Genomic DNA, 11,001 nt, shown 5'->3' on the forward strand with positions numbered 1-11,001 from the left:
GGTAGCCAACCCAGTTTTGGCAATGTAGAAGAAGAGGAAGTGGAGGACTTGTGTCAATTTCATCGACCTAAATAAGGTCTACCCGAAGGACAGCTTTCCTCTCCCCATGATCGATCAGCTCGTGGATGCAACAGCTGGTCACCAGCTTCTCAGCTTTATGGATGCTTATTCGGGCTACAATCAAATCCTTATGAACCCTAAAGATGAGGAGCACACGTCGTTTATAATCGACATGGGCTGTATTGTTACAAAGTGATGCCCTTTGGGCTGAAGAATGCTAGGGTGACCTACCAGAGGCTGGTGAATATGAAGTTTGAGGCACTGATTGACAAGACCATGAAGGTCTATGTTGACGACATGCTAGTAAATTCAGAGCGGGTGGCTGATCACACTTGTGATTTGGGGTAGATGTTTAAGATCCTCAGGAGCTATTAGATGAAGCTCAACCCGCTTAAGTGTGCTTTTGGGGTGGCCTTCGAATTTTTTGGGGGTTTTATGTGTTAGTGTAGGTGCTCTAGACCCAATTAGATTGGGCATGTTGTACACTGACGATTATAATCATGTTTATTATTTGAATAAGGAGTTGCTTAAATTCACAAGAAGTCATTCTATTAGTTTCTTGTTATTATTGTAATAACCGAATGAAACTAGATAGAAGTCCATATGATGTATACTGTGATTAATCTATAAAGATGTGAGATGATGCATCACAGTTTCTAGACATCATTAAACGTCTCAAGTCATAGCAATGTCAAGAATGGACATTGACAATTGCAGTAAGACTTGTATGTGCTATGTTTTTGCTATGTGATAGTAATGGAGGTCTTACACCCATAGACATGGGGATGCCTAGACAAGTACATAGGTGACCAATGTTGGAGAACGCGTTACTAGACATGACTCACCATGAGAAACCATTTTGGTTATATGTTGATGGAATTTTCATACGAGATGGGTGTAACTAGTCTTTGGACCTAAGTTTGTCATGGTCATCTCATAAGAAGACCGGTATGCTTTAACATTGTTTCGATGGGCTTAGACAAAGGCTGCACGTGGGCGATCGTTGGGTATATCATGAGGCTTATGGAGATGGGTGTATAACCAAGATGGGACTCGTCTATCCCTTGATAGAGGATGATGTATCTAAGGCGCTTTCGGTGGATATTCACTTTAAATCCATGGCCATGGTGAAAGAGATCAATAAGGAGTTATTGATTCACTTTCTATTAAGTGAAGATATCTGGATGACCAAAGAAAAACTTATGTGATCATAATTAAGCAACACATTGCCAACTTGAGATAACATAGGATACATTGACGAGAGGATCGTATTACACGATAACCATGCTTGTGAAAGGTTTTTTGCGGATTATGAATCCTTCTGAATAATTAGGTAGGCATGATGCCTTGTTAGAGGCCAATCTTGTCTTATGTGTTCGTACCGACACATTGCCAACATATTCAGAAGCCTAATGAGTCATACGCAATAGGCACGGGCTCGCTTAAACTAGGAGAGTGGACGTATGGTTAAGTGACACACTTCGGCAAGAAGTTGTGCCGTCGTAGGTTCTCACGAAAAAAGAACAAATAAACGTAATGACGTCGATATGACGAGAAGTCATCATAATGGAAAGAGTTTCCTAAAATGAAAATTGATTAAATTAAGAAGGAGTTTCTAATTTAATAATTTTCTATTTGTTGGAGTGGCAAATAGGAAATAAAATATATTTGGGCTTAAGTTAATATTTGGACTAAATTTGATTTGGGCCAAATATTAAAATAAATATTATATTTGGACTAAATTAGATTTAGGCCAAATATTAAATATTATATTTGGGCTTGAATTAGATTTGGGCCTAAAATATTATATTTAAATCTATAAAAGGATTGGGCCATTTAATTATAATCCTAGTTGGGTTAGAATAAACCCATTTAATTTAAGTTCCTAATTGGACTAAATTAAATGGGTTGGCCCATATCCATTAGGGTTTAAGAAACCCCAGAGCTCTTTATAAATACCATTTATGGGTTGCCCAAATGACAAGGGTTTTTGGTGTCGTTTTTCAAGAGTTGAAAGACGTATTGTCGCTCACTCTTCCCCGTTTCTTTTGGCATCAATATGAAATGAGGGCGTTTTTTTTCCGTCCATACACAAGCCACGCAAAGGAGAAGGAGCTAGCACTTCTATTCTGTTCTCTTTGCCAACGGACGCGTGCCGCGTATCACGAGTTAGAGGCCGGATTCTTGGACGGCTCAAATCCGCGAACAACTCGATAATCTAAAGGTTATATTTGTTTATTTGTTTGTGAATGATTTAATTTCGACGTTGATCCAATTGACGGGATTAGGGTAAGGTTCAAAATTTTTGAACTACGCTACTTGCCCTGTAGCGACTTTGCTTTACTTTCATTATGGTCAATAATAGAGGCATCGAAGCTAATTCGAAGAAAATAAGAGCCTTAATGGATATGAGGTCACCCATACTGATAAAAGAGGTGCAAAGCCTCACCGGCTAGGTCACTGCCCTGAGTCGATTTGTTTCTAAGGCAACTGATAAATGCATCCCATTCTTCAAGATGTTGAAAAAGGCATGGGATTTCCAGTGGACAGATGAATGTGAGGCTGCCTTCTAGCAGTTGAAGAAGTATATGGGACGAGCTCCGCTCTTTACTAAGCCCAAAGACAGAGAAAAATTGATTATATACCGGGGACTGTCTCAGCATTCTCTCAGTGCAACCCTCATTCGGGGGGATGAAAGGGTACAATACCCCATGTATTATGTCAGTAAGAGCCTGGTGGATGCGAAGACAAGGTACATGCCGATGGAAAAGCTTGTGTATTGTCTAGTGATGGCATCAAGGAAGTTGCAGCCATATTTTCAGGCTCATCAGATTAAAGTCCTGACCAAGTACCCACTATGGCAGATCTTGCAGAATCCAGACACCTCAGGTCGCTTAGTTAAGTGGGTTATCGAGCTCGCCCAGTTCGATATAGAGTATAAATCGAGGACGGTGATAAAGAGGCAAGCATTGGAAAATTTTATTGCTGAGTTCACTGGGCCAGTTGAAGAAGAAGCGGAGTGCTCGGAAGGACCGTCCTGGGAGCTATATGTGGACGGATCATCAAGTGAACAGGGGGCTGGAGCTGTAGTCATGTTGATAAGCCCCGAGGGCTATAGGATCCTCTGTGCCCTGAGATTCAGTTTCTAAGCCACTAATAATGAAGCTGAGTACGAGGAACTACTGGGAGGACTCCGCTTAGCGAAGGAGGTGCGAGCAGAGGCCATGGTAATTTTCAGCGATTCTCAATTGGTTGTTAATCAGATATGGGGAGAATACTAGGCCAGGGGCTCGAAAATAGCTGCATACTTGCAGAAAGTACACGTGCTCCTAGATGCCTTCGAGAAGTATGAGATATGCCAGATTCCCTTTCTCGGAACTCTCATGCAGATGCACTGGCCTGTCTGGTGACTGCTCGAGATGCGGAGTTTTGGGGGGCCATACCAGTAGAGTTCTTAGCCTCCCCGAGCACACAACAACAAGCCGAAATGATGGTGACTAATGTGCCTTGAGGCTCATGGATGAATCCCATTCTGGATTATCTGCAAAATGGGAAGCTGCCAGAAGATAAGTTGGAGGCACGCCGATTGCGAGCTCGAATAGCTTGGTATTGTGTCTATGACGGTAGGCTATACAAGAGAGGTTCACACCCACACTTTTGAGATGTATTGATGGCCTTGACTGTCAAACTGTGCTAGAAGAGATTCATGCGGGCCATTATGGTAATCATGCTGGGGCACTATCACTGGCGCATAAGGCACTTTGGCAATTATTTTATTGGCCCACAACAAAGCAAGATGCAATAGAGCTGATCAAGAAGTGTGATAAGTGCCAGAGATTTGCTAAAGTCCCGCGAGCTCCACCAGCCTACTTCCAGTAGATGAGCAGCCCATGACCGTTTGTTATCTGGGGTATGGATCTTATTAGGTCGCTTACAACAGGCCGGGCAGGATGTAAGTACGCTATAGTGGCAGTTGACTACTTCACCAAGTGAGAAAAAGCCAAAAAGCTGGCGCAAATCTCCAGTTCAAAGGTACAAAAATTTACATGGGATAACATTATTTGCAGGTTTGAAGTTCCGCGACAAATAATCACGGACAACGGAACCCAGTTCACCAACAAGCAGTTCATCCAGTTCTGTAAATCGTTAGGGATCCAGAAGAGTTTCACGGTCGTGGACCACCCCCAAGCCAACGGACAGGTCGAGATTGTCAGCAAAATAATCAAGCAGATCTTAAAGACGAAGTTGGAGGCCAGAAAGGGGGGCTGGGTGGAAGAACTGCAAACAGTGCTCTAGGCCTATCGAATGACAGCTCGAAGCAGCACTAGGGAGACTCCGTTCTCAATAGTGTATGGGTCTGAGGCTATGATCCCAATAGAGAACGAGGTGACCAGCCAGTGGAGGGTCACTTTCAATCCAAATGATAATGATGAGTTGCTAACTGTGAGCCTAGATCTACTTGAGGAAGCGAGAGACATAGCTCGCATGAGGGTCGCCATCTATCAACAAAGGGTGGCGCGGTACTACAATACAAAGGTCTGAATTCAACACTACAATGTTGGAGATCTAGTATTACGCCTAATACTTCTCGGAGCTCGTAAGGCTAGTAACGGCACACTAAGTCCTAACTGGGAAGGACCCTTCATTATCCAAGAAGACTTGGGAAACGAAGCGTATCATTTGGCAAATATGGATGGAGTTATTCTCCCACGTGCTTAGAATGCGGAGCACCTCTGTCCTTACTTCCAATGAATGTAACTGTTCTTACTTATGCTCCAACTTTTTATTAATCTTCATAATTCTAATTGGAATTTATGAATTTTCATTCATTACACTTTATTCTTATTGATATTCGATTGAATATCCTTAAAGATTGGGGGTTGAGATACCATGGTTTGCGAGCTGGGGCCTATTCATCTTAGCCACCATGTTATGGTTTGCATCTTAACTGAGCATTCATGTTGATCCTCCTTCAGATCACGGTTTGCAAGCTGAGAACCATTCATCTTGACCTAATGTCATGGTCTGGTACCTACCAAGTAACCACTTCCATTAATGATTCTGAGTTAAGGCTCACTAGCTAGGGTTCTTTCATCTTGACTCAAGTCATGGTCTACGACCTACCTGTGAGTTCCCTCTCAGCTCGTTAAACTTGTAAAAAGCCATGGTATGTTAGCTGAGATAGTAGTGCGATCTACCTGGACATATATCTTGGCAAGGTTTTTAATATGACCCAGATATTATTTCGACAGGACGTGTTAACTGAGGTTTGCCTTGATTTGCCTAAATATGGTTGTTCGTAACCTATTGGACACATATCTTGATTGTTAATTATTACGGCCATCAATAACGAGCTGTTTCAAGCTTACTAGTTGTGAGCTGGGAAATTTTTGTGTCTATCTTAACTTATGCTTTGAAATTTTCTTCCAAGTTATACTCTCGAGCCTATCTTGATATACAAAAACTTCCTAGAGCTCGTTTTAAGTTATATCATGAAGATTGGTTCAAGGGTTATCCTGTTAAGTCTCGTTTAAACTCTAAGTTTGATTGGCTTGGGTTCATGAAAAATTTAAAGCGAAAGGCACATGTTCAGAGAATATTAAATTTTATTAAAAAAAAAAAAAGAACTTGTATTACAAAGTATGGAAAAAATACTTGTATTACAAAGCAAAAAAAAAAAAATGGAAAAAGAAAGAAAGAAAAGCCCTAACAAGGAGGAGCTATTGTTTCAGCTGGCTGGTCCTTGACATTAGCAGCTGGTGGGATAGCCCCACTTTGGTTAAGCGAGGTGAAAGCCTTGGTAGCCTTTTCCTTGGTGGCTTGAGCCGCGAACCCTTTCACCTCCTTGACGGCCTCCTCACCAAAGAAGGTGAAGTCAATTTCTGGATGTTTCACCCACAAGGTAAAGAGAAACCTCGAGCAGGTGTCAAACTCGGTGTCATCACGCACCTTGGCTATCCGAGCTTCCACATCTGCCTTGATCTCATTGACGACCTTGTCCACCATTTGCTCGCATTCTTCAGCTCGGTCCACGACCAACTTCAACTCGTCTTTTTCCTTATTTAGCTCTTCCTTGGCTTTATTTAGCTTGCCGGTGAGATTGGAGTTCGAGGACTCCCACATAATCTTCTCACAGCAAAGCTCCTCCTTGAGGTCTTTATTGCTTTACTGCGCATCTCGTAGCTTCATTTCAAGGCCATCGACCCATTTTTGGGACTCTAGGAGTTCGACGATGTGAGAATCTCGTTCCTTCTCGAGTTTCTTCATCTCCTCCTTAAAGCCCATAGTGGTCGCGTTGAGCTATCCTTCAAAATCCACTTACTGCCCCTTAAGCTTCATGGTAGCAAATGAGGCCTGAAGAGAAAAAAAATTAGCTCATAAGGGAAGATAAGACTAAGGAACTGAAGGATAAAGGCAGAGCTTACCAGGAGGCTGTGGCAAGCTAGATAATCATGGAGAGCCACCCTAGTCATCTCTTTTTTTTTTTCAAACTTCTGGCGGATACGCCCATGATTGATGGCATGTCGTTGAGGAGGGTGTCGAAGTAGACCCCTTCGGCCATGGGTTCGAGGGCTGTCTCCTTCTCGGGAAGACTGGCCCTCTTGCTCCTATCTTCCTCCCACTGTTGTTGCTACAGAACTGGTCATCTCTTTTATCCAGCAGCGATAGCATTTTGAGGTTTCTTAGCAGTATCCTTCCCACGACCTCTGCCAACCCCCCGTTGCTTAAAAGGAACTAGGGTTTGTTGTTGTTGTTGCTAGGCCTGTTGTTGTGTTTGCGACTGTTGTTGTGGCTGCTGTTCCAACCTCCCCTCCCGTGAGCTGGAGCTTGGAGGAGCAACAACTGGTTTGGCGCTGAACTAGTTAGGCTTCAGTAGGTTTAGCTTCACCATCTCTGTGGCAGGACCTTCTTTCTCTTTCCTATTGCTGGCCTCGACGAGTTTGAAGGTGGACATAATAGGCCTCTTTCCTCGAACGCCAATGAACTCTCTCGCAACGATCGCAGCGTCAAGAAGAGGGGCAAGCTGGTGCTCCCTAAGTAGCTCGTCCTTCAATTCAGGTCTTTTGAGCCCAACCCCGCAGCAGTAAGAAGATCGAGAATCTTGACTTCTCTAGTCGACAAGCTTTGCCTTCCGCTTCCAAAGTCTGCACAACGGAGTAAAGATGTCAAAAAAAAAAAAAAAATCCCGTGCTAGTAGGTGTGCCCTTACCCGAAGCTAGAGCAAAGCTGTAATTTTTTAGCGATTGAAGAGAGGGGCAAGAAACGAAGAATCAATGGGACTTGTAATCACCCACATTGGACTTCCCTTTGGCCCTACCTTGGGGAAGAATGACTTTGTAAGTTGAAGGACGAGCTATCAAGTAGTACAACCCATCCTTGGCATTTTTAAAAGAATAGAGAAATTTTACAATTTTAGGCGATGGAGGAGAAAGGCTGTTCCTAAGGAACAAGATGGCTAAGGAGGTGAGTGGGGAATAGGAGTTCAGGGTTAATTGAAATGGTCCAAGCTTGAGCTCGTTCAACAAGTTAAGAAGATATGGGGTGACAGGAAACCTAAACCCATACTCGATGTGCTGGGGGACTAATGGCTAAGCCCGTTGAGGGATAGGCCACATGGCAGCTTAGAGAGGGGATCATCGCCCGGTAATCCTTCGGAAAGAAAAACTCCCGAGTATAGGTCCCCAACTCGGGAAACTTTGTTTTGGAGGGGAACCTCTTGAATACCTCTTGCCCTTGGCCTTCTTCAGCGACCTACCCGCTAACAGTTAGAGCAGTCTCTAGAGCTATCCCTTTCATGACCTCCCCAGCTCGTGAGCTCATCCCCTCAGTGTTATGCATTTCTACCACGATGCAATCTTCAGAATTTGAGCTCGTCCTCTATAATGTGGTTGCAGTGCTTTTGACCTGAGTTCCCTTGAACAGAAATGGAAATCTATGGTGAAAGAATGAACAATTAGGCCGCAATTCGAGGACCAAACCTCAGAGAACCAAAAAACCTTAAAGGTAATCCCTATTTTAAAGGTCATGCACTTTGCAATAGGGTGTCGCTTAGGGTAGGGGGGGCTAAGACTACAAGCCTGGTATTCCATGAAAAACTAATCCTAAAGTCATCAAGCCCAAAGCTTAGAGAATATCTAACAAACCGATTTAGATCGACGCATCAAAAAATGAGGGGTGACTCAAAAGAAAGACGCCGACAGAATCACGAAGGCAAAGGGATAAGGACGATTAACCAATGACAGATGACCCAACGAAAGAAAAAGATGAAGGTCGCAAGAAACTTACCTATCGATGGACTTCTTGCCGGTACGAGAGCCTGGAGCAAGCCTCAGACAATGGTGGGCACTAGACGATCGTAGTCGGAAGAGCTTCGTTGCAATAGGAGTCTCTAAGAAGGAAGAAGGAGAATGCGGGAGCAAGAATCACTTCAAAATGACACAGTGAGAGGGAAAAGAATTCCCTCACTCTTATATATGTTGGGTTGCTCTGCTGTTGATCTGAGGGACCGGCGAGTTTCCCTAGATCTAACGATGACACGTAAAATCATGGGGCCCACAAGCATAATGATTAAGCAGCCATGGGGAATGCATGGATTAAATGCGCCTCAAACAAGGCGTGCGGCATGAAACGACGTGACTTGAAATGATTGGGTAGAAGTCTAAAAGGCGGATTAACAGTTGGAATAGTCCAAATTCGACCGGCATACATCAGCTCCCAATCCGAAGATCGCACTGCGAGCTGGGGGCTAGTGTTATGGGTATTTTTTGGACCACCTTTCTTATGGGATGGATTTGACCCAGCAGGCTAACCCAACCTCTTGAAGTCCAACGGGCCCAAGGCCGAGGTCGTCAGAGTAAGGCCAAACATTGCTGAAACTTGAGCTTAGACTGCAGAAGCAAGCGAGCTCCCAGCAATGTTGTCAGCTCTTTGGCCAAACCGTTTAGCTCACATAACAAAAGGCCGCGGAATAATCGGAGGCGATGCCCACCTGTCTTATCTAAGGCAAACTAGACCCTTGATAATGCGAGATCCATTTCCAATTTTATGGAATTGATAGGGACATCTTGTCTCCATAATATTATATTCTTATTTTGGATTTTATGAAAATTGTAAACACCCCACACTATAAATAGGGGTTAAAGACCATTGTATGAGGGATGGACAATAATGATATACTGTTATTCTGCCGGATTAACCAGAGAATAGTCTGGACTAGGCATCATTCTAGCCGAGCCACGTAAAAACTTCCATGTGTGTGATTTATTATTTGTTCTACTTGTTTCTCCTTTTCTTATTTTTGCTTATTTTCTCATTGCGTACCTACGAATCACGGTCGACCAACTCCGAACGTCGACAGTGACACTTGCCAACGAGTGCAATCTGAACACCAAAAATCATTGGGAAGTTTGCAACATTTAGAGATTCCTGAATGGAAATGGGAACATGCAATGATAGATTTTATCAGGGGATTACCTCAAACTCCAATGAAAGTCGATGCTATTTGGGTGATTGTGGATCGATTGACAAAGTTAGGCATTTCCTACCTGTTAAAAGCATTATAGGCGCCAAACAGCTTGCCTGACTTTATATTTAAGAGATTGTTCAGTTGTATGGAATTTCAATGAATATTGTGTCTGATAGAGATAATCGATTTGTTTCCAACTTTTGGAAGATTGTGGGAGAGGAATTTCCTTGCTTATTTGAGAATCATGGTTAATTTTGGACGTTTATGTGTGGTATAAATGGTTGTTTGAAAATTTTGAGGACGAAATTTATAAGGAGTGCATACTGTAACATCCCGGTATCTAGGAAAAATATTAATTTATGTATTTGAAATAATTTATGATTTATTGGTGATTTTATGGGAGTTGGTTTAGTATAAAAATTAATATTTGCAAATATGTGAACGAGGAGTCTTCTAACTTGGTGATCATGCGTGCGCGAAGGAACCAGTGATCTTGGGTTCGAACCTTAGGAAGTAAAATGATGGGATTTATTTTTAGCAAAGGGAGTTGAGAATAGTATGTAATTAATTATTGCACATATATAAAACAAGGAAAACTTGTAGCCTAGTGGTCATGGTAGGTCCTTACTTGGGGTAGGTTGCAGGATCAATTCCTTGTTGGAGCGTAGGCATTGAATTTTTTGCTGGAGACTGGAATTAATTTCCATAATTAATGTTTTGTAAAAGGAGACATGGGGCTTGCAAATAGACAAAATGAGTATGGCTTCCACTAATCTCCTTAAATTCGGGGGGAATGTTTTGTAAAAGGAGATATGGGGCTTGCAAATAGACAAAATGAGTATGGCTTCCACTAATCTCCTTAAATTGGAGGGGAATGTTTTGTAAAAGGAGACATGGGGCCTGCTAATAGATAAAATGAGTGTGGCTTCCATTAATCTCCTTAAATTAAAGGGAATGTTTTGTAAAAGGAGACATGGGGCCTGCTAATAGATAAAATGGGTGTGGCTTCCATTAATCTCCTTAAATTAAAGGGAATGTTTTGTAAAAGGAGACATGGGCTGCAAATAGATAAAATGAGTATGGGGATTAATAGAATAAATTATGTGGTACACGTTGGCATTCTATGGATGCAAATTGAAGGTGAAAGTTTGGCATCCAAAGAAAAACCACCTATAAATAGAATGGATTGGAATTGGGATTAGAAAGTAATAGCCAGCGTGAGGAGAAATCGAAAAAAATGAGTAGGCAACACTATGTGCAAAATAATCTAAAAATTAGATGGAAGTTGGTTTTAGTGATATCTATCTAAGAAAGTATTGTGCCTTATACTATTGTCTTCTTATGTTTTACTAGTAAAAATTCCTAGGTGTGACATTAGTGATTTTAATGATTTAGAGAAAGATAGTAAATACTATTTCGGTTAGGCTTTATATGTTTTCTATGCAAATTACATTGTCATGACTTGTATATGATGA

Source organism: Diospyros lotus, chromosome 13, assembly GCF_014633365.1.
Source record: "Diospyros lotus cultivar Yz01 chromosome 13, ASM1463336v1, whole genome shotgun sequence".
Lineage (NCBI taxonomy): Eukaryota > Viridiplantae > Streptophyta > Magnoliopsida > Ericales > Ebenaceae > Diospyros > Diospyros lotus.